The sequence below is a fragment of the Toxorhynchites rutilus genome, chromosome 2, assembly GCF_029784135.1.
Source record: "Toxorhynchites rutilus septentrionalis strain SRP chromosome 2, ASM2978413v1, whole genome shotgun sequence".
NCBI classification, from domain to species: Eukaryota; Metazoa; Arthropoda; class Insecta; order Diptera; family Culicidae; genus Toxorhynchites; species Toxorhynchites rutilus.
In genome coordinates this window covers 13,853,974-13,879,119 of record NC_073745.1, presented here as the reverse complement: position 1 = coordinate 13,879,119, position 25,146 = coordinate 13,853,974, and positions in this window count along the sequence as shown.

Here is a 25,146-nt window from a genome sequence, read left to right as displayed (position 1 = left end):
CCCCTGCGGAACCCATATTGTGTATCTGAGAGTAGGCCATTCGTTTCAACCCAACGATCAAGGCGAAACAAGATAATTTTCTCCAACAATTTCCGTATACAAGACAGCATTGCTATTGGGCGGTACGAATTGAAGTCGGACGCGGGTTTTCCGGGTTTTTTAATAGCTATAACTCGCACTTGTCTCCAATCATCTGGAACAATATTATGCTCCAGAAACTGATTGAATAAATTCAACAAGCGATGTTTCGCCACATCAGGGAGGTTTTTCAGCAAGTTGAACTTAATTCTATCCGATCCCGGAGCAGAATTGTTACATGAAAGGAGAGCAAGAGAGAATTCTACCATCGAAAACTCGGAATCAAGATCGTACCTATCTTGTGGTATACCTCGAACAATTTTTTGCACAGGTGCGGAATCAGGACAAACCTTCCGTGCAAAATTAAAAATCCATCGATGTGAATATTCCTCGCTTTCATTCGATGAAGAGCGATTTCTCATGTTTCGAGCCACTTTCCATAATTTTTTCATTGACGTTTCTCGTGATAAACCTCCCACGAAATTTCGCCAATAAGCACGTTTTTTCCCTTTGATCAAATTTTTGAACTGATTCTCAAGGGCTAAATACGTTTGAAAATTTTCAGGGGTTCCACGTTTCCGAAAAGCTTTAAATGCATTCGATTTATCCTGATAAAGCTTGGAACATTGGCTATCCCACCATGGATTGGGAGGCCTTCGACGAATAGTGGAGCCTGGGATGGGTTTCGTTTGAGCGCGAACCGCGCTGTTATAGATCAAACGAGAAAGGAAGTTATACTCCTCCAATGGAGGCAAACCATCTCTGGAATTGATGGCTAGAGCAATCGCGTCCGCATATTTTTTCCAGTCAATGTGTCTTGTGAGGTCATATGCCATGTTTATAGATTCTGAAGAATTCGACCCAATGGTGATGGAAATTTTGATTGGCAAGTGATCACTACCGTTGGGGTCCTGGATTACATTCCACTTGCAATCTAACGATAGTGAATTCGAGCAAAGCGAGAGGTCAAGAGCACTTGGTTTAGCAGGAGGTTTAGGTACACGTGTTTCCCCAGTGTTTAAAACGGTCATATTGAAGCTGTTACAAAGGTCATATATCAACAATGAACGATTGTCATCGTACTGTTCCCCCCAGGCAGTTCCGTGAGAGTTGAAGTCTCCCAAGATCAATCGTGGCTCAGGAAGGAGTGAGCACATGTCAGCAAGTTGCTTGCGGCAAACCGCAGCTCTCGGAGGCCAATACAAGCTGACAATACAGAGGTCTTTGCCTCTGATGTTTGCATGACAAGCAACAGCTTCGATCCCTCCAATAGGTGGAAGGTCAATTCGAAAAAATGAGTGGCACTTATTGATCCCCAATAGCACCCCTCCGTATCTGTCATCACGGTCCAAGCGTATAATATTAAAATCGTGGAAAGAGATATCATTTTGAGAAGAGAGCCAAGTTTCGGACAGAGCAAAAACATCACAGTTGAAGTTATGAATTAAAAATTTGAACGTATCCAATTTAGGTATAATACTACGACAATTCCACTGTAAAACAGTGATATCTCCGACCTCTCTATTTGAATTAGACATCAAGAGAGATAATCATTGCAAGGAGGGGCCATGTTTGCATCAATTGTTGCAGAATTGTCTTTAATACTGGAAGCATTGAGATGACAATGGTTCTGATGGAGTCGGAAACATTAAAACACGTGAATATTTGATCCACAAGGTCAGTCAACTTTATAAATCCCGATTGGGAAGTTGAGCTGGACGCAAAAAAAGGGACATTTGGGGTTTTTGATGTCCCCTCGAGTGCTGGGTCGTTCGAAGGTGAACTATTCCCACGGAAGCCAGGAGGAACCTGATTTGGCTTGTCCGCTGCACTCGATTTTTTAGGCAAGCTAACAGGGGTTTTCACCGGGGGGACTTGTTCTTGAAATTTGGGAGTGGACACATTTTTGCGCCGGGGATTCCCTTTGAAAATACACGGTGTGCCCCCGCTAGCTGTGTCCGCTTCCATTTCGTCAACTGGCAACGTGGAAAAGGTATTGTGTGTCGATATTGATTGTTGTTGTTGTTGGGCCAGTGGAGAAGCACCCTTCAAAATTTCCGCAAAAGTGCGCTTCGAGCGTTCCTTTAAAGAGCGCTTCTGTTTCTCCCAGCGACTCTTGTAAGTTTCACAAGCTGAGAGCACATGTGGAGTCCCCCCACAATATGGACACTTATGCTCAGTCGCACTGCAAGATCCGCCTACATGTTGCTCTCCGCAAGTTGCACAGCGCTCCTTGTTGCCACAATAAGCTGAAGTGTGGCCGACTGACTTGCATTTTTGGCAAGTCATGGGCTTTGGCACGAAGAGTCGCACCGGTAGCCTCAATTTGTCCACCATAACGTAGTCCGGGAGAGCGGAACCAGCAAAAGTTACTCTAAACGAGTCGGACGGCGTGAATTTTGTTATTTCCTTTTCTTGGGAGACTTTACCGAGTTGGCGACAGTCCAAGATTATGACTTCCGCCGAAGGGAGCTTCTTGAACTTGCCAACTCCTTCACTTCTAATTTTTTCGCACGTCAGACCCGTTTCAGTTATCACACCCCCCCCCCCCCGATTTCTACGTCATTGGAGAGAATCCATACGCGATATTCGAGGATGAAATGCTTATCAGCAACAATCTCGTTTGCATCCTTCCGTTCAGACACGACAACTCGTAATTTGTTCGGTCTGACCTTGAAAATTTCTTCTACGGCAGTGTATCTGGTCAGATCTTTCATGATCTGAATCATGTTAAGGCCTTTTCCATTTGGTTTTGGCCGGAAGAAAACAACCCACGGGCCAGTTCCAGGTGCATCTTCTGGATAGACTCTGATACGTGGAGCGGAGACAACATAGGGAGAAGACGAGGACGAGGATTGAGTTGTAACGGTAATATCAGAAGGAGGAAGCGAAACCGAGGAAGGGGGAGGGAGAGTGGGAGTATTGGGCTGAGGAGGGAGAGTGGGAGAATCGGAAAGTTGGGGAGGGAGACTTGCGAGTTTTTTCGAGGGGGGCTTAGTAGGGTGAGTTGACTCGTCCCCGGAAGAGTTATCGCGTTTGAGTGCTCTTCTTGTTTCCTTTTTCATACATAAGGGAGAGTCACTTGTTTCCATGTCGGAGATCTCCATATAAGGAGACTCCCCACCACCCTCTGCCATTACGTGGAACTTTAATTCTAATTATGATTTTTGTATATAATATATAGAAAATAATAATGAAATAAAAATAATGAAAAAAACAAAAAAAAACTATATCTTATAATTATTTTTTTATGACTATACCTAAATTTGCACACAGTGCGTATGATTCAATGACTGCTTCCGCTGACCACGCTCTCCACACTATCGTCAGTGTATTGGTGTCGAACGGGCAATCAATGCCGATGCACGAACAAAAGATTACAGCGCTCGCTGTGGAATAATTTCTCCTCTCGTTGACTGAGATTTGCTTGCGCACTCCACTTATTCACGTATGTGGTCCGGTGCACGCAGTCGGGGCGCGTTTTCGCTTTCGTGTACGGAACGCACCACTGGCTAACTCAATTCACCAACTCAATTGTTCTAACACAGTCTGATGCGAAAGAAAAGAAACCACAACAAAAGAAACCACTTCGACTTAAGAAAGAACGATGATGGACGTTTTCGTTCTAACCACCGCAGGAGCTATCAATAAATACATCCGATACGAATGACTACCGATTACCGAATGTCTCTATTATTTATGTTGTATTTGAAATTAGTTGCATTTAGTTGGATCATTACAATTTTTACATATATATTTTCAATGTAGACTTACCATAAACATGTTTTTTCACAGCCAGTGCATAGTGCATTGAAAAAAAAAACATTAGGAAACTGCCTCGGAAAAGTTTTTCTGCTTATTGAAACGAAATGAAATATTTTCGCCACAAATTTCATACATTTAATATCATTGCATATTCCGTTTGTAATTGTACATTCCTTGACTCGGTATCATAGTTAATAAATGAGGGGCTTAGAATGCAAGGGGTGTAAGTGACTTGATCGATTTCTCTTCATCAACTTTTTCTTTAGTTAATAACTCAACTGCAAAAACGATCCAATGTGAATTTTCTATAGAATCCGATAGATGAGGTTCTGACCTATCTCCCACATTGTCTAATACAGCTGGAAATGAGTTTGCAGCTAAGTTACGACCAAAAGAGAGAGTCGATGTAGAGAAATCGATCAAATCACTTACACGCCTTTCATTCTAAGCCCATCAAATAAGATACTTTTCAATTCCAAAAGCATCATGTGCACATAAAATTGCAAGAAAAGCATAAAACTTTTTATGAGTTAGCACCCATTTTTTACCAAAAACTCGAAAAACTTCCAGCTTTTTTCAAGAAAAGATGATGATGATGATGGTCCCGCCTCCTTCCCCTACAGAGGTTTGAGCAAGACGAGTTATCTAAAAGATAATTTATTTATTTTTTCTCAACATTGAAATCAGTTTAGCAAACACAAAAAAAAACGCACTGATTTTATTCACAGATATAAGTTCAAAAAAATTGCAATTTCCAAAGACAAGCCAATACTCAGTCATGTCCGCCACAAAGCCGATACGGTCCCGACGAGGCCCTTGCAGCCAAAGGGTCCACCAGAGCACAAGTCCAACCGCCAGCCTTGCTTTGGATTGACAATGAATATCCTCATTCAGAGAAATCGAGAAAATTTCCTTTACGAAAATTTCCTAGACCGGCACTTAAAAATCTTTCAATTTAATATCCTTTATATCTGTGGCACGCGCGCGACGCTCAAACTTTTGTAGACTACTTTTATTTTTTTTTCAACTAATACAACTATAAAAACAACAAAATAAAAATAAAAATAGTCCATCATCACCAGATCATGACAGACATAATAGAGATCAATACTAATTAAAAAAAGATAATTTAAAAAAAAATTAGATAGTCTACATAATATAATCCGTTCAAAAAACTTCGTCAGGTTACTCAAAAACATTGAAAAACAAACTACCAAAAATTGTCCACATTAATTATCCGTTCGTATAAAACTTCGTCAATAAAAATCTTCGTCATAAAATAAAAAAAAATCGTTCGACTGTTAATAAAACACAGTTTTCACGTGTGAAATACAGTGCTCTTAAATTCTGTAAGTGTTGTTGCGCATTTAATATGTCTTGGCATCGAATTGAAAACATTTATTCCTTTGAAGTACAACGAATTTTGTGAAGCACATGACAAGAAATTAGGTGTTCTTAATTCATTCGCGTTTCTAGTGTTATATCTATGGAAATCACTTCCTCTTTCAACTCGATCACACAAATATCGAGGCAGCAAACCGTGAACTACTTTAAAAATGAACACCATAGTTAAATAAACAATTCTTTGCTTCACGGATAACCATTTTAGAGCGTCCAGCATCGAAGATGAGGAAGTGAATCTATTACATTTTAGAATCAACCGCATTACTTTATTCTGCAAACGCTGTAATCTCGATATTTGTGTATCATTGGCTAAAAATAATATGGAAGAACAAAAGTCTAAATGGGGAGAGATGATTGATTTGTATAGCTGTATTTTACTGCACACAGTTAAATCGTTTTTCAATCGGCATAAGATTCCATACTTCTTGGCAATTTTCCTGATGACATTGTCAATGTAAGTATTGAACTTGAGTTTGTCATCAATAATCACGCCAAGATATTTAATCTCCCGAACATTGAGCAATTGATTGATTATCGAAAGAACTATTTACAGTGCCTTTTTTGTCCTTCGTTTTGGACCCACAACGGCTGCTTTGAAAATGTTATTTATTGATCACTTACCTAGAGTGCCAGCTTTTTTTTGACCATTCCATGCCAAACCGATATAGCGATTCTGAGATTTTCGTGAAAATTGGCGTGAAAATTCTTCCTCATCCCAAAACATTAGACCTATATTTTTTCATTTTTTTTATTAGGGAGCTCATTTACTCAGGGTGGTCCGAAAAAGCAATTTTACACCTTTTTTTCAAAAATTCCTTTTTTCAAATTCATAACTTTTGAACTTAGTAGAGTCGATTAAGATGATCGACATATTAAATTAATGCCAATTAGCTATTCTGTGTTGAAAAAATATTACACTTGCAAAAAAATTGTATTTTGTTTTCGTAATTATCGATTGTGTTTGTTTGTTTTAAGTTTACTGAGTGAAAGATAGAGTGCACTATATTTTGTTATACTTTTCCTTGAAAGCTGAGTTTTTTTACATAACATATCCAAAAATCAGAGAGACGTTTTTGTTTCATTTTTCAGTTATGGTTTTCCAAAGTTAACCAATGGTTCGAAAGATCGTTTTTCCCTTATTAACCAAAATGACTTTTTTTCAAAAGTTCGAAACTCTTGAACTACTCGACTGATCCAGATAATCGATAAATTTAATCCAATGAGCCATCATTGAAAAAATACTATGCTCGCGGAAAAAAATGATTTTTTTTTCACATAGATCTAGTTTATTTGCATAGGAATATTTAACGAAGACATGTTATCTTTGAGAAATAAACCAAAATCAAAATTGTTCGCAAGTGAAATATTTTCGAAGCATCAGTCATCTCAATAGGTGCAGTAGTTTAAAACTAATGAATGTTTGAAAAAAGGCCTTCTTGAAAAAAAAGAGAAAAATAGATTTTTCGAACCCTCGGTTAACTTTTAAAAGTCATCACTAAAAAATAGAAAAAAAACGCTTCTCTGAACTTTAGATATGTTATAAAAAAAAACCTCAGCTTTCAAGAAAAAAAATAGCGAAGTAAACAATGAAAAATCAAAAAAACTACTAAAATAAAATTTGAAGTTGCAGGTTGAATTTACAACTGCGATATTTTAGTTAATTGGCTTTAATTTGATATGTCGATTATCTGTATCGGTCAAGTAGTTTAAAAGTTATGGATTTTTGAAAAAAAAATATTTTTGGAAAAAAGTGATTTTTCTTACCACCCTAAAATGGAATTGGCCACCGTAATAAAAAAATTTAAAAAATGCGGGTCTAATGTTTTGCGATAAGGAACAAAACTACCACTTTTCACGAAAATCTGAGAACCACTATATCGGTTTGGCATGAATTGTCTGTATTATAAAATAGGGGAGAGGGGGGCACATTCGGACACTTTTTTTTCCTTGATAACCTAAAAAAAATCCTGAATTCATCCTAGTTGTCATTTGGACATCGATGTACCATATGAGTGTGTTAGAGGTGTGCGTTGATGCGATTACGAACGGTCTATTCGAATTTTTGAAAATTGCCTTTTTGTCCGAATGTGACCCATGTGTGGGGCAGTTTCGAACAGTTCCGGGGCACTTTCGGACAACGAAAAAAAATTTAAATTTTATGTTTATCAACAATTACTTCCTCTTATTTCCAGCATATTCTACATTTTTTGCTTATCAGTATTTGTCTGAAAGGAAATTGCTTGCTATGAGAGTCAGTAAAAATTTGTGATTTTGCGTTCTTCCGTTTTTGAGTGGTAGTTTTCGTGGTGAAATTTTTGGAAAAGGTTCAATATTTTCCGGGGACAAAGTTGCCGAAGTAGAATCTATCTGTGCTGTAGATGCAATGTTTTGCAGCATTGTTGTATTACCCGATGAGTCAGTTGTTCTCCGCTCCAGTAGGTGAAATCATTTGAGCATTCAAAATTCTTGCCCGAAAAAACCTTTCTTGAGAATGGATAGCATCCTGTCAATTTGAATCCAGCTAAGATATTGCTCAGATTGAAAGAAGCATTATAAACCGATGCAACTATACCTGAAAGGTCCTGTATGGAAATAGTTTTTTACAGGATGGTTAAGTAGCCACTCGTTCTAGGAAACTGAGAGCTTTTGCTTGAATGAGCCCATAACTGAAACATCCAGCGGTTGTAAGCGATTTGTGACATAAGGTGGAAAAGATACATGAATTATGCAATTTTCTCGGCAATATTTATTTGTTTCCAAAGTGCAATGACTTTTTGATTGATTTTTGATTATTTGAAATTGATATTCGTTTGTTGAAATTGATTCGACGTTGCTTTTTGCTACCTTTTTCAAATGTTCCAGAACATTGAGAAACAGTTTCCCCGTTATGCAACCGTTAGTTGGGAAATTAGCAAAGACAATTGACCCAGTTACACCACCTGTGCGCTAAAACCATGAAAATGTTCTATTCGGAATTAGTTCGATAGCTCTTTCCATCTCATCTTCGTTGATGCTGGTTGTATCGGTTTTCTTTTTGTAGTTTCGAACCATCATTAGGTCTGAAAATCAGACTAAATTGATGTTTGTAAGTAAACAATAATCAGACAAAAATTTTATGAGGTATTAAACAGTGTCCGAATGTGCCCCGTAAACGATGTCCTAATAATGTATCTAATAAATAAATAGACCTTTATTTCCCCGTTGTATGCTCGTTTTTTTCATTTCATATTAGTTACTAATTGAGGTGGTGTACTTAAATTTCTAAATCGTTCATGAAGGAATTAGGTAAATACTTATAACTTCAAGCTCAAAAGTTTAGAAACGTGTATGAAAAGGACACTATGTTGTTTTCGTAAGTAAAAAACGACCAGGAGATGTCAAACCAAATGACAGCTGTTGATGGAAGGGCTGTTAACTAACTTATATTTTTAATTTGGTTGAAAATTGTACTACATGATTTTTACAAGCGTTGTCCGAAGTTGCCCCCCTTTCCACTATAGCAAAAAAAAATCTAGACAAGATTCTTGTGAAATTTGTCTTCATTAACATTTTCTCTAGTTAATAACTCAACTGCAAAAACATTCCAATTTGAGCTTGTTATAGAATTCGATAGATGAGGATCTGATCTATCTTCCACATTGTCAAATACAGCTGGGAATGTGTTTGCAGCTAAATTATGACCAAAAGAGAGAGTCGATGTAGAGAAATTGATAATGTCATTTACACTCCTTTCATTTTGAGCCCCTCACTTCGAAGCATCACGAATAACGTTCAGCTGCACCACAATCCCTTGGATTGTCTGAGACAGTCTTCCTCAACACACCATCGTGGATTTCTATTGATATTGATACTATTGATATACAACTTTGAAATGTATGTAAGTTTATGAAAAAATATTTTTTTACATTTAAAATATGACTTATTTCAAGAAAAAATGTAACCTTTCAACGTTAAAGTGAAATTGAGGTGGGGTAAAAATTGTGATTTTTTAAGATTTTGCTTGAATTTTCACCAGGAATTGTTTATATCGATATTGCGGCGAAATGAAGAAAAATAAAAGTTGGATGTCAAGGAACAATTTGTTAAGCGATTAGAGCGTTCATTTTATTGATAAAAACAATCAAGGTTAATATGAGTTTTTAGGATAAAATTAATAATAACACAATCAAAATTACAAACTTTTGAGTTTCCATTCCCATTTCCAAATATTATTTAAATCCGCTAATGTAGATGTTCTGCTAATATTTCTTGTAACAAATTTGCTAAACTTTCAAATGGGAGTAGAGCCAGTTTCAGGCAACAGAGTCCGATACAAAAAAGGTCTACAATTCTGTCATTGTTGAAATTCAAACATATGCGTAGAAGGATTATTTCATCAAATATGATCGTCTATCACCGCCTGAGAAATCCAGGATAAATTATTTTTTTTTCATGTGAGAATAGTGTTTTCTGACTTTAAGGGGTGAATCAAAATTCATATTATTCTTTTACACCCAGGTTTTTACGCGGGGGATACGTACCTCGTAACAAAAACCGCGTAAAAAAACCACGTTAATTCGGAAATCCGCGTAAAAAACCGGCGCTAGTTGGAAAATCCGCGTAAAAAAAACTACTAGAAAATTCATTTGCAAGAATTATAATTTTCTAAATAACGAATAGTTCTCCAACGCTATTCGTGCATAATATTACCACGCTCAGCAAAATAATTTCCATAGTTTGAAGTTCAATATAGAATAGCTTGAGAGAGTTCCTTTCCTTCAAGTCAAAAATGAAATGAAAAAGGGAATGTTCGAAACAAATTGTCATCACCATCTCATATAGGATTATCTGTATAGAAAAACTAATGACGCGACATTATTGTGAAATAAAAGAAACAACAAATTATAATCCATGTAATGAAATGTGCCCAATATTCCTTCCAGTTTGATACAAATGGATCATTGGGAAAGTGTTGATGAAATTTATAAAAGAAATTGAGCCTCTATACTATAAATACACGTCCAAATGGAAACGAAGACTGCCAAATCCCGAATGGATTTGATTCATTTCCGAAGCCATTTCAACCTTCCACAGTCCTTCTGCAGCAGCGGCAACATCCATGAAATATCCAGGGAAGTCCTCTCAGAGCGAGTTAGCGCATGAAACTTTTGCCTTTGATATCTGTAATGAATTTCACGCTGGCTCCAGGAAACTACCTCCATTCCGGTTGTTTGATGCATAACTCTCCACGCTCCCGATTCGACCGAAGCGGCCCATCAGGGCGCGGGCCAAGTGGTGGAAACTGGCATCTAGTCCTGTTGTAACATACACAGGCAATATTTATATACTTTTTTCCTAGGGCTTGCGCCAGCTTGGAGTGGCAAACTATTTCGCAATTACTTGCATATTTACGGCGCACTTTTGTTTTACAGCATCCCCGCGCGGTTGGCAGTGATTTAGCTTTCGCCACTGCGCGCGCTGGAAGTTGAAGTTGTTCTCTGAAGCATCATTTAACAAGTTTAATGAACAGCCTTTGATGGGTGTTTGTTCTAGTGGAAGAGAGGAATTGGAACGCTCGTAACGGTTGGCCCGTATTCCAACAGACGAACGAACACGCTTGCTCGAGTGCCATTACAAGTGTTAAGATCGTATTATTGAAACTTTGTGTGCCAATGCAGAAATTTATCCATCACGTCGCTTATTGCAGCTTGGCTCATAACTTTCACGAGCTTACGGATGCATACCCCATAATCATCCTTTCACTTATCCAGCCTTTTCGGCGGAAATTGCGCTCAGCAGTTATGACGCGCTCTTATAGGATAGGAGCCATGCTTCCCACCTCGAAACAAAATAACTGCAAAAAAAAATGCAGTCGCTTGGATGCAACGAGAGAGAAAAAAACCAATCGTGATATCGTTAAAAAGCGACGAATCTGCCGCCGGCTATTCTGCATCTCACGCCGGAACGATCTCGCTCATACACACACACACACAAGATTTTTTCTTTCTCTCGAATAAGCACACAAAACGCTGTTATCTTTTGGCACCGCGTTGATGTTTCAACATCATCAACCTGGGCTGGACTCTTCTCGAAGTGCGATGCTGCGAAATGAGCCCAGGTTGTATTTGCTTTCTCAATTGCTTCCCCGGCACCCGAAAAATTCGTGCACAGGACTAACGAAACTGCCGCCAGGACTGTTGGCCCGAATTTGGAAGTAAACCTCAATGGAAGTAAACTGGTTTGCTATTATGGGTTGACTTGGGATATTTTCGCTTGAAAATATAAGTTGATGATATTGATTTAAACTCGTGCATCTGAACTAACCGACACTTTCAAGTCGATTTTCATATTTTGCTGCCACTATTCGTTTACGCCTATCCTGGCCCACAGTTTGTATGTGGGCCGATTGCAGTGCAATTTTAATGATCGTTTCCTGGTTTGGCAAACCCACCCCCCTCAGCGACTAGACCGTGATGCCGTTTCACACTCCTTCCGGAATCACATTCGCCGATAAGCTTCGTTATATGTGCGCCAAAACGGAAAGCTCATCATCTACAGCTTCCAGGTGTGGCTCGCAGGAAGAAAAAAAATAACTCCGAAGCACACGGTTCGCCCTGGCGTCGAGGCAGCATTGTTTGCGGAATTATTAAAACTCCTGCTGTTTCAGCCTGTTGGACTCCCAAACCCAACCGGTGGTACATTTCCGGCATGAGATTGGAAAATACGAAGCTTGCAAAAATGTGATTTCATAACCCCTATCACCTTGTACCGCGTGCTGTATGTGGTGCGTGGTGTGCGATGTGTGACGTGGAGAAGGGGGAATGTTTGTGAGGTAAACCATTCGACCAAATGAACGAACGAACGAGTGGCCAGAAAATTTGTCGTCGTCAGGAGATATTTTCAAATATTTAGTCCCAAATTGAAAACTGTCGTTTTATAGCTGCTCCGGTGAGTATCGTTTAGCCGGGAGTTTATTGCTGGGTTGTCATTATTCTATCCATTGTTGGCTAATTAGAAAATAGCTACATGGTCGGCAGTTTTTTTTGCCGAAACATTAGTTGTTTGGTTTGTTTGGACGCTTGTACGGAGTTATCCGTTTAATGGTTCGGAAAGTAAGGTAGAAAAACATGAAAGAATCAGAACTCAGATTTTTTTTTTCAATTATTATTTATTTTAAATTCGACAAACAGAATAGAAGAACACCGTGCAACGTCAAGATTTTGAAGCGATTGAACCTAGTGTTAAATGAGCACCTAAATATGAAACATACACCATTTCAACGATACAAATTTTGATTTGGTTGGTTTTAAAGTCTTCTAGTAGCATATCTTTGCATTGATGTTGTGAATATATAATAGACAAAAAAGTCGCAAAAGAATAACGTGGTTTTTTTAGTTTTGACACAAGACTAAGTCTTTCTTTAATCAATGAAAATGATTTGCTACTCCCAAGCGTCATTCGGCGTGTTCTTTGTGCAATTTCGCTGGTTCAGGTCAATCACGGAGAGCAACTACGAAGTGTACAGTCTACCCAAGCTCAAAAGGTCATGTTTTTTATGAAATAACTTGATAACTTATTTGGTATCAAAGAAACCATTCGCGATTTCTATCCTTTCTTATTCATACGAAATAATTATCAATTCAAAAACTTTATGGTTGGTCGAGAGAGTAAACTTGACATAATTTTCTATATAAATTCAGAAATCATGCAATAGGTGCTCTTCATTTACCTGTTCGGTTGTTTGTACTCCGGGTAATGAAATGCAACAAATGTATGCAACTCGGTCACACGGCCGCCTATTGTTGCAATAAACAACGTTGCGCAGATTGTGGAGAGAGTCATGATGGGACTTCTTGCGCAAAAGAGTGCAAGTGTCTTCATTGCGACGGGGCCCCCCATGATCTTTCTCAATGCCCGGTGTACATACAACGAGGGGAAAAACTCAAGCGTTCCTTAAAGGAACGTTCCAAGCGGACTTATGCAGAAATGCTTAAGAAATCCGCCTCAACGACTCAGGACAATCCCTACTCCATTCTGCAGAACGACGAGCCTGTTGCAGACGGTCCCAATGCAGGAAGTTCCGGTACATCGCAGGGTGCCATTAGGAAAAGAAAAATTACTTCTTTTCCATCACTTCCCAGAAAGAAGACCGAAACTTCCCAAGTTGGAATGAAACCTCGTATCGAACGTGCTGAGAATAGACCGAAGCAAGTACCTCCTGGTTTAATCGGTTCTTCTACGCACCAGGGGTCCTCAGCACTTCCCGGAGCAGAGCCCAACACGTCTGTTCCTTTTTCGCGGTCGAGGCAACAGTCACAATCTGGCTTGCTTGCGCTTTCTGACCTGGTGGACAATATTTTAAATGCTTTAAATATAAATGACCCTCTTAAAAGCATAGTATTATGTTTGCTTCCGATTGTGAGAACATTTTTGAATGAAAAATGTGGTTTTTTAGCAGCGTTAATTTCCCTCGATGCCTGATTCAGTGCAAGAGGTCAAGGATTTGACCACTGTAATACAGTGGAATTGCAGAAGCATCATCCCTAAACTAGATAAATTTAAATTTTTAATTCATAGTTCTAACTGTGATGTATTTTCCCTCTGTGAAACATGACTTTCTTCAGCCGACGAACTGAATTTCCATGACTTCAACATTATTCGCCTCGATCGAAATGACTCGTTTGGTGGCGTACTATTGGGGATCAAAAAATGTCACTCTTTCTTTAGAGTCACTCTCCCATCGATGACAGGCATTGAAGTTGTCGCTTGCCAGACACAAATCAATGGCAAAGACCTCTGCATTGCCTCGATATATATTCCTCCAAGAACTAGGGTTGGCCGCCATCAGTTTTTGATATCATCGAGGCACTGCCGGAGCCGCGGCTAATCTTAGGTGACCTCAACTCCCATGGAACAGCATGGGGTTCACTCTACGATGACAACCGTGCTACTTTGATTTATGATCTGTGTGACAACTTCAAATTGACAGTTTTGAATACTGGGGAAGCAACTAGAATAGCCAACCCTCCTGCACGGGCAAGCATGTTAGACATATCACTTTGCTCTTCTTCATTATCCCTGGATTGCACGTGGAAGGTAATCCAAGATCCCCATGGTAGTGACCACCTGCCAATAATTTTATCGATGGCCAATGAATCAGGTTCTCGTGAGTCAGTCGATATTGCGTATGACCTCACGAAAAAGAAAATTTGCAATTTGCAAAATTTGGAGAAAATTTGCAGAAATAATATCTGAAGCACTTGTTTCAATGCATGAACTTCCTCCACTCGAAGAGTATAATTTTATATCGAGTTTGATTTACGAAAGCGCACTTCAAGCTCAAAAGAAACGTGTTCCTGCTACCACTTTACGACGGTTACGAGGTAAAGGGACAAATGATTGGCTCGCGCTGCTATCTTCTGAAATCCAAATCGCATTTGCTCGCAAAGAATAAATGGCTTCCGTTTTTCTCGATATCAAAGGGGCATTTGATTCAGTTTCTATGGAAATTCTCTCAGAGAAACTTCATAATCGTGGACTTTCACCAATTCTGAATAATTTCCTGTACAATTTACTGTCAGAAAAGCACATGTTTTTCAATTATGGCAGCTTGAAATCTTCTCGATACAGTTTTATGGGCCTACCACAAGGCTCCTGCCTAAGCCCCCTCTTGTACAGTTTTTACGTCAATGATATGGATGATTGTCTAACTGCACGTTGAGACAACTTGCAGACGATGGAGTTATTTCCGTCGTTCTGCAAAAATCGTTGCAAGATACCCTGAACAATCTGTTCACGTTGGCCCTCAAGCTGGGTATCGAATTCTCTACGGAGAAAACCGATATGGTCGTTTTTTCTAGGAAGCACGAACCCGCCCAATTCCAGCTTCACCTATCCGGCAAAACGATTAAGCACTCGATGTTTTTCAAATACCTTGGAGTATATTACAATATCGTTGGAGAGAATACAATATCGTTGCTTGCGTATAGCAATGGGGTGTTTGCATTCGACACATACGATGAGTCTCGAAGTTTTGGCAGGAGTACCCCCGCTTACTCTTCGGTTCACAGAATTATCCTACAGATTTCTCATCCGTTGCAAGATCATGAATCCATTGGTAACTTCGAAAATCTACTCCAACTGATTCCTCAGTCAAGTTTTATGTCTTTATACCATGAGTACCTTACCCACGACATGCACCCTTCACCAGGCATCTCCATCCAAGTTTGCTTCCCATACTTCTGCAATTCCTCTGTCATTTTTGATCTGTCCATGCGACAAAAAATCCATTGAATCCCAGATCATCTACGCTCAGATTCTATTCCGCCGATATTTTCGGCAGAATATGGGGGCATAGTTAGATCTGATAAAATGTTCTTTACTGACGGTTCATTCATAAACGGGTCCACTGGCTTTGGCATCTTCAATGAAAATTCCAGTGCCTCTTTCAAACTCAAAGATCCTTGTTCCGTGTATGTTGCTGAACTGGGTGCGATATACTACGCACTGGGGATCATTGAAACATTGCCCATCGACCACTATTTTATTTTTTCAGACGGTCTCAGCTCAATAGAGGCAATCCGCTCAATGAAGGTTGATAAACGCTCATCTTATTTCCTAACAAGAATAAGACAACTATTGAGTGTTTTGGTCGAAAAAATATTCAAGATTACCTTAGCATGGGTTCCCTCTCATTGCTCGATCTCGGGGAATGAGAAATCGGACTCGCTAGCTAAGGTGGGCGCTTTAGAAGGCACTCTTTTTGAAAGGCAAATTGCTTATAATGAATTTTTCCACATTCCTCGTCAGTACACGCTCGTAAGTTGGCAGCGCATGTGGAGTGGAGATGAGTTCGGTCGTTGGTTACACACGATTATCCCTAAGGTCTCGACGAGTGCATGGTTCAAGGGATTGAATGTAGGTCGTGATTTCATTCGCGTGATATCTCGGCTTATGTCCAATCACTACAACCTAAACGCGCATCTCTATCGCATTGGGCTCGCAGCAAACAATCTTTGTGATTGTGGCGATGGCTACCACGACATCGAGCATGTTGTCTGGTCGTGTATCCGGTTCCATGCTGCTCGCTCTCAGCTCTCTAGAGCACTAAGAGCACAAGGCAGACAATCGGATATCCCCGTCCGGGATATCTTAGGTAGCCGGGATCCTGATCTTCTGCTTCATCTATACCTGTTCCTCAGAAACGCCGATGTCAACGTTTAATGATGCTTCCTTCGTTGTGTCCCTGTTTCATATCCCTCCTATCCGATCTATAAACTTTTACTTAGTCGCGGCAATACATACACACACTCTTTACAGATGCACGGGCCAAAAGTTGTGCAGTCCACTGATCATTCAACAAGAGCCAAAGGTTGTACCGCTCATGACAACTCTACACGAACTGATGATTGCGCCGGCTAGTGACCATTCTATCCTGGATTCCTCGAGTTGAGAAAGACGCACCACGCTAGATATGAGGTACAGACTAGGGGGGCGTTGCTGATTAATGGTCAGCTGCATCCCAATAGAAAGTATCCCGTGTCGGGCACACGTACAGAGCATTGGAGACAGCAACATCCGAATTACGAAAACACTTGTAATACTAACCTCGAGCCAACCGCGAGCAATCGGTTACATATTACTAACATAGATAATAAGAAAAATTGTCAAAGTATTGAACTCCCGGCCCCGTGAGGCTAACGCCATATGAGCCTTGATAAAAATATATATTGTGGAAAAAAAAAAGTATAATTAATAATTATTAATACATATATCGTGCTCCCGTAGCCGAGTGGTTAGCGTCCCACACTATCATGCCGGGGGTTCGGGTTCGATTCCCGTTCGTGCCGGAGGATTTTTCGTTAAAGAAAATTCTTCCGGCTAGCACTGTGGTCACGCGTATTCTAGAGCTTGCCACTCCAGAGTACGTATACATATAAGGCGTGTTATTCGGCATAGAAAACTTAACCAAGTATTACTAATAATAATAACGCAACTACAGCGCGGACTCGATTATATACAGTTTTTGATTTCTTTTCTTTGTATATAATCGAATCCTGCATATAATCGGGTCAAAAAAAATTGTCTTTTATTTGGTTTTTTTGCAAGTATTTTTCGTTTTTTTGAAAATAAAAGAGGAATTTGATTTTTGACTCATCCCCTTAAAGTCAGAAAACACCTTTCTCACATGAAAAAAAATTAATTTATTCAGATTATCTCAGGAAGTGATACTCGATCATATTTGATGGAACAAATCCTCCTACGCATATGTTCGAATTTCAACAATGACAGAGTTATAGAACTTTTTTTTGTTTCGGGCTCTGTTGCCTCAAACTGGCTTTACATTAAAAAATACGCTACGGTAGACGATTCCGATGCTTTCATTTGAAAGATGAGAAAATTTAGTACAGGATATAGTAGTGGAACATTTAAACTAGTGGATTGTTATTAGTTATTATTTTGGAAGTGAAATACTTAAAAGTTGATAATTTTTAAAGTGTTATTATTAATTTTATCCTAAAAATTATATTAAACTAGATTGTTTATATCAATTAAATTGAAGTTCTTTAACCGTTTTACAATTTGTTCTTTGACGCCTAACTTCTATTTTTCTTAATTTGGCTTTAATATCGATATGAACAATTCCTGATGAAAATTCAAGCAAAATGTTCAAAAATTACGATGTTTACCCCACTGTACATGTAATAGCCACTTAAACTTCACCTTAACGTTGAAAGGTTACATTTCTTCTTGAAAAAAACCATATTTGAAATAAAAAAAAAATTTCCAAACTGTATATAATCGAGTGCAAAATTGTATATAATCGAATCACATATAAAGGGTGTGTCACATCAAATTGCATCACGGAAAAAACGCTGTAGAAATTCGCCCTGTAGACCGATCCTTTTGAAAATTTAAGACAGTAAAATAAAAACTATTAAACAACTTTTGGCATTTTCTTTTTATTCATACTTCGAGCCCAAGCCCGTATGCTCGCACCTTCCTCTTTACCCCGTCCATAAGGTTATGTACAACGTCAGGTTGTAGTTTTTTTTGAACATAAATCCATTTTCTCTTGAAGTCCGCCTCCGATTTGACAACTTTTGGGTTCTTCCGGAGGGCCTGCTTCATAATCGCCCAATATTTCTCTATTGGGCGAAGCTCCGGCAGGTTGGGCGGGTTCATTTCCTTTGGCACGAAGGTGACCCCGTTGGCTTTGTACCACTCCAACACGTCCTTCGAATAGTGGCACGAAGCGAGATCCGGCCAGAAGATGGTCGGGCCCTCGTGCTGCTTCAATAGTGGTAGTAAGCGCTTCTGTAGGCACTCCTTAAGGTAAACCTGCCCGTTTACCGTGCCGGTCATCACGAAGGGAGCGCTCCGCTTTCCGCAAGAGCAGATCGCTTGCCACACCATGTACTTTTTGGCAAACTTGGATAGTTTCTGCTTGCGAATCTCCTCCGGGACGCTGAATTTGTCCTCTGCGGAAAAGACCAACATGCCCGGCAGCTGACGAAAGTCCGCTTTGACGTAGGTTCCGTCGTCCATTACCAGGCAATGCGGCTTCGTCAGCATTTCGGTGTACAGCTTCCGGGCTCGCGTCTTCCCCACCATGTTTTGCCTTTCGTCGCGGTTAGGAGCCTTCTGAACCTTGTATGTACGCAGGCCCTCCCGTTGCTTGGTCCGCTGGACGAATGAACTTGACAAATTCAGCTTATTGGCGACATCCCGGACCGAACTTCTCGGATCACGTCTAAACTGCTTAACTACGCGCTTGTGATCTTTTTCACTGACGGAGCATCCATTTTTGCCGTTCTTCACCTTCCGGTCGATGGTTAGGTTCTCGAAGTATCGTTTTAGTACTCATCTTACCGATGTCCCGATGTGACAACTCGGGATTCTCGAAATGAGTGCACAGGATTAATTCACGACGCTCTTCTTCGTTCGACGACATTTTTCCAAATTTACGAAAAATTGACAGTGAAGCATGGCCAACGTGATCTATACACTCTTATCTGATTATAAGCGAAAGCTGAAGATATAATTCCTAAGAATTAAATTTCTACAGCGTTTTTTTCCGTGATGCAATTTGATGTGACACACCCTTTATATATATTGTTTTTTTTTCATATACAGTCAATTAATGGGAGCCCAAACTTCAAATTGAAATATCTCAAAATAATGTTTTTGGCGCCTGGTTCGTTTTGGCAGAACCACTACCATATGTCACTGGTGAATTCACAATTGACAAATAACGTTACTCTGGATGTAACTGATTGATTCCTTGGCGATGTCTCATTGGAGCTAAAATCATTTCAATAACTACAAATTCCGTTCGTAAAAAGCACACCATCGACGCGATAACAAATTATATATCCGCCCATTACCGCGTGCCCGAAGGAATCAAAACAGTGTAGCTCGCTACAATAAAACATCGCCAGCGACATCGCAGAATCCGCAACAGCATTAACAGCTCCAACAATCGATCGGCCGGAAATTACCTCTGCTTGCTATACGAAGCGGAAATACAACAGCGATAACGGAAGTTATCATTTTTTTTTTGTTTCCTCGATAGTACCAAATCGACGAGTAGCAAAGTGGGGCCTTTTTATCGTCTTTGTCCTTTACCCCGCCAACGCCAACGATTCCCCCAGACCTTGGGGAACCTGTGGATGGGTAGCCCCAATAAAATGGAAACGATGACAAATCATCAAAATGTTTCTGAGGGTGCGCAGAGGCGGGAGAGTGGGGACAGGAGGAGTGCTATCCCGTTAAAAAAATACTTGTTACTTCTTTGTCGAGTCCCCAAACCGGTGGGGGGGAGTAGAGGTGGAGAATCTTTCTACAATAGGAAAAATCAATAAAGTTCTGTTTTCTTTGTTGTTTAAAGTTGCTCCACATCATCGCGGCAATCATCGTCCGAGAAATGGGATACTTTTAAAAAGTGAGACGAGGCGAATTTTGGGAATTCGGAGCGCGTGTGTCATTTTTCATATTTTTCCCCGGCAGTTTGCAAGTTTTTCGCCGAAATCTGCCTTCTCTTCACAGTGTGAAGGGACTGTATTTGTAGAGCGACCTGGGGGAGATAGTGGAGGTGGCGGGAGAAAAATAAATAGTGGAAATTTATTCTGGCCACGTTCCCCTTGATGGGAGCAGCACTCGGTTTGGTGGCTGCTCCCTTCACGGTGCGTACTTCCTCGGAATTTCCAAGAGGGGGTTCTTTGTTGTTTTGAGAGCGTGTAGTTTCCACCAACAGGTTTATTTTGTTGGCAATATAAACAAGACGAAGGAAGGTGAAAAAATACACCCCTACAATACAAGTAAACAAACATTTGACGTAATTCATTGTAAAAACAGAAAAGAAAATAAGCCTGGTGTCGACCACCATCAACGTTAAATTTTCTATCACCGTTGAAAATATGACTGATACATTCAATCGCCACATACTTCCTTAATTTGAGCCCGCTGTCATTTCCGTTTTCGTCCAATCGAATCCATCGTATATCAGAGTGCCATTATTTGAAATATCCGGTCAATTTGAAGACAACCCATCGCCTCCTCGTGATAGTAAATTGAATTAAGCCAAAAAAAAAAACGGAAGGCGCAAATGCTCGAAAATCCTTTTGCCATAAAAGGATTATTTCCTGTAAGTATGTGTTGGCAAATGATGTTTTATTGCAAGCTCTAAGAATTACGATTTCATGTAAGCGACGGGGAGTAAACTCGAGACAAAAGCGAAACCAGAAATTGGTTGAAAAAAATAAAACAGTGAAGCGTAATAAAAGCGATAAAATCGTAAATCTTCGAAAGCAATGCGAGCAGTGTAAACATAGCGGGTTGGGTGGGTGAGAGTGCAGGGAAACCAATATCGACAACAGCCAGTCGCTCGAGGTTCGCGCCCTTCCCGCCGTTGGCTTCGCTGAGAATCCTTTTTACTGTCACAAGAAGCTGGAGCCAAAGAATCACAGTTAGAGTACGGATATTAATTTCTAGGAAGCGTGGGACAAACAGGAGGAAACAATAAAACAAAAAAAAATAGAAAACGAAAAGATAAGGGGCGTAGGAAGAAATCGATTGCATTTCCGGTTCCAATAAACTAATGCGACAATGCTTGTGGAAGATAGTGAGCCTCTGATTTGTTTCGTTTGATTGTTTTTGGTTGTTTGTGGTGGGAAGTGCTCCAAAGTAAGAACTGAGTGAAGATTGGAGAAAAATACGGAAACGCGTGAGATGATGATGTCGTAAATGACTCGATAAACTACTGTCATGTATTCTCACGTTTGAAAACCACGATCAGATGGTCACTGTGTTGATATAGAAACATAATGGAATATTAGTGAAACGATCGTTAGACATAAATCATGAATTTTATTCGACAAACACAAATACGAATAGTAGGGTAACACGGGTAAATCCAAGTTAAGCCGAAAAGTACGGCTTAACTTGGATTTTTTATAATATCATCTCCTTCAATCGTTGACCTCTACGTACCTACCGTAAGAAAACTTTGGTAAATTTTAACAGGTGCAGGAAAACGGTAGCACTTTGATTGTCAGAAATTGTGAGTTTTTCGATCGTGGTTTTAAGGTTTTTACCGCTGATTAAACAAACCTTTCGTGTATTGTGCAGTAAAGTTCTGTTCGCCAAAGGGATACGAACAGCAGCCCAATGTGACGGTGAGAGATGTGTTGGCTCGGTTAGATCTTGATTACATGTTCCAAATATATGTTTTCCTTAAAGCTATCGATCTTCGAGTGTGATTGTTCTTACATCCTTTTCCCCTCCTTTTCGTCCTTACACCTAATCCTAATCCTAATGAAAATGTAACACCCTTCTAAACTCGAGTCGACCGCGAGTATTCGGTTTACTATTTTATAACCCATATAATTAAGGAAACATGTTAATATTTTCTAGTAAAAATATAGTTAAGTGCGTGGCTCCTTTAAACCTATGTAACTGAGCCTGTAAAAATAAACGGATTAATAAAAAAAAAAAGGGGAGACGAACAATTTAATGCAGCGAAACAGTAAGTTTGATAACAATAAATGAAATTAATTGCATTTTGATTTTTTGCATGTTGTGTGGGGTGACATGGACAAGTTTCTGTGGGGTGAATTGGTCCTATAGGTTTGAAGCTTTTCTTTGGTCTAATTGATTCCAGATGCCGCTGAATTACAAAAAAGGATGGGTAGACAACGCTGGAAGAAGTAGGAGCTTGAAAGAGCAACGCAGGCCATCAAGAACGGATTTTCTGTGACCAAGCATCGAAAGTGTTTGAAAATGCTCGAACAACAGTGAAAAGATTCATGCAGAATTCGAGATGGTGTCAATCCAACTTTTCTGGTCTGGAATCTGTCCAAGACACCTGGTATCGATCCCAAAACATTGTTACTGATTGTAACATTATCCCAAAATACTTTACATAAACATAAGTATGTTTTTTTTCGATGAAACATACACTGGACCAAATTACCCCATAGACGGTCCAAATCACCCCGCATCAAATTTTAATGTCCAAAAATCATCTCTTTTATTTTATGATATATTTGGTAGATTGAAGCTTTATATAATGATTAAACATTATTTATTGAGAGAAAACAAGTGTAGCTAAGTGTATAATGTGCTTTTTATTTATTTAGATCGTATTGGTATGGGAATATTATGCGATTTGCTTAGGGGGTTCAAATTCCCCCCATTTAACCTAACTGCTCCCTGATACTCGGAAAGATATATTACCCGTACTCCTTGTACTATTTCGTGATTCATTTTTCGTCTTCTCACAAATGAACTGTTGTTATATCATCTTATATATACTTATTGCTGATTGACTAGGCGATTCAGAGGTAGTCGATGTAAATCTAGCTCTTGTAGCAACTGCGTAGGACACCAGGTAGGTCCAGACTACCGAACGGCGCGTGATCATACTAGATTATAGGATAATTAGGTTTTCTCAAGTCAGGACTACTTTTACCGCTGATGCTCAAAGGTATCAAACTGGTGAAGTTTTTAGTAGATTGAAATGTCAAGTGATTTGTACGTTGGAGCGATTGTTCTAATGATTTTTTCGTGTAACTTCTTTCATATGAATTCTCACTCTTTAGAAGCAGACTGAAATATGTTTGCCTTACTATGAAAAAACACTGAATAGAACGGTTATGTTTCAAATTCAGAATACTTCATTTTTAAATGTAAATTAGCTAAACCTGACATACTTCGGGGTATAAGCTTCATTTTAACACCATTTACAAGTACTGATACAGCCTATCATTTACTAAGCATTTGCAAAAAAAAAGTGACTGTCAAAACCATTAATAAAATATTTGCGTTAGCAAATTCCGTAAAAACAAGTATCGTGAATTTTTCAGTTTTTTTAGTTGTTTTAAGTATTTTGTTTGCTGTTTTCATGTTAAGAGTATGAAAAGGTAATAATCTACTATAAATGGATGAACAAATGATCTTTTATGCAGAAATTTCCATTAAATTTAGTATTTAAATAGTGTTCGGAATTTGATACAACTGTAGTTAAACATTTTTTTAAATTTTTCAAAAAGAATATGTATTTGTAAATCAATTTTATCGTAGTCAAGTGAAGAAAAAGACTCTATTGTATCCAAAAATCAAATTAATTTCGCGTGATAGTATCAATTTGAGAAATAAGACACCTTTTAATCGTCAATAAAGCTTAAGTGTTCGGAGTTTGAGACAAAATGGCAGACTAATCAACGATATGGGTTGAATACGATTTTTTTGCAAATGTGATTCTTGCCAGATATCACAGAAGCTCTCGTAACAGTAGTAGTCAGCTCACGTCTAGTAGCATTGAAACAGACTATCTATTCTTCGCTTACCTTTTTGATGCGAACGAGACAAAAAAGATGTCAAAGCAAAGCATATAAAATTTGTTAAATTCTGATTATATTAAAAAATAGTATTTCTACTTATTATACTTCCTACCTCCGATATGTCCTACGATCATTTAAACCATGATTACAACGATTACAACCATGTTTATAATTAAAGATGTGTCGGGCTTCACTCTCTCACAAATATCTCCGTAATGAAAGGTGTAACTGCGGATTTCGGTGCTCGGTGGCACGCACGAAACTCCCTTTAAAAATGCCTCAGGGTCGGCATACGCTTTATTATTTGCTTGGGGAAAACCTCGCGTTTGGCTACGTTGCCTTACCACCCACTTCCTTAATCTACACTCACCTGGAAGCTGGGCTGCGACGACTCGATGTTCCGGTTGTAGAAGGGACAGTTCTCCAATCTTCATTCGTCGTCTTTCGGGAAATCGCGAATTCCCGGGAAATTCGGCGAGCACTCGCGGATAACGCACGATTGCACCTTTTATCTCAATCCTCTTAAACCCCGGATTGATCTCCTCCTTTTCATCAATCTTTTCACTGATCTTATTCGCGCGAACAATCGCCTTTTTTTCACGCGCGAAATATCCTTTTTTCTCTTAAAAACTCGACCGTTCCGTCCAAAGGTTTCTTTTTAAGTCCCCTTTATACCTTTTCAAGGCCATTACCATCATGATCCCAGGTACAGGTCCGAATTCCCATTTTCGGACCTATCTTAATATTTGTCGCCCATGTCAATGCCATCTGGTGGCGGGTGCTGGTATCTCCGGTTAAGGGCCGTGTACTCAGTTGTGGCGGTGCAAGTGAGGCGTGAAGCGGTGAAAATTCACGCAACCCCACGCTTAGCTTTTTCCCGACGGTGATTCATCAAAATTCGCGAACTAAAACGCGCTAATTTCGTGTGTCTCACCCGTTCACCTCCATGAACAGTCACAAAGGTCTTACCTGAAACGTTGTATGTTCATTCCATAATCATTTTAGGAGAAAAATGATCGCCCAACCTTCCAAATCCATGTTCATTGGTTCATTTTCCATGAAGTTTGGCAACCTATCA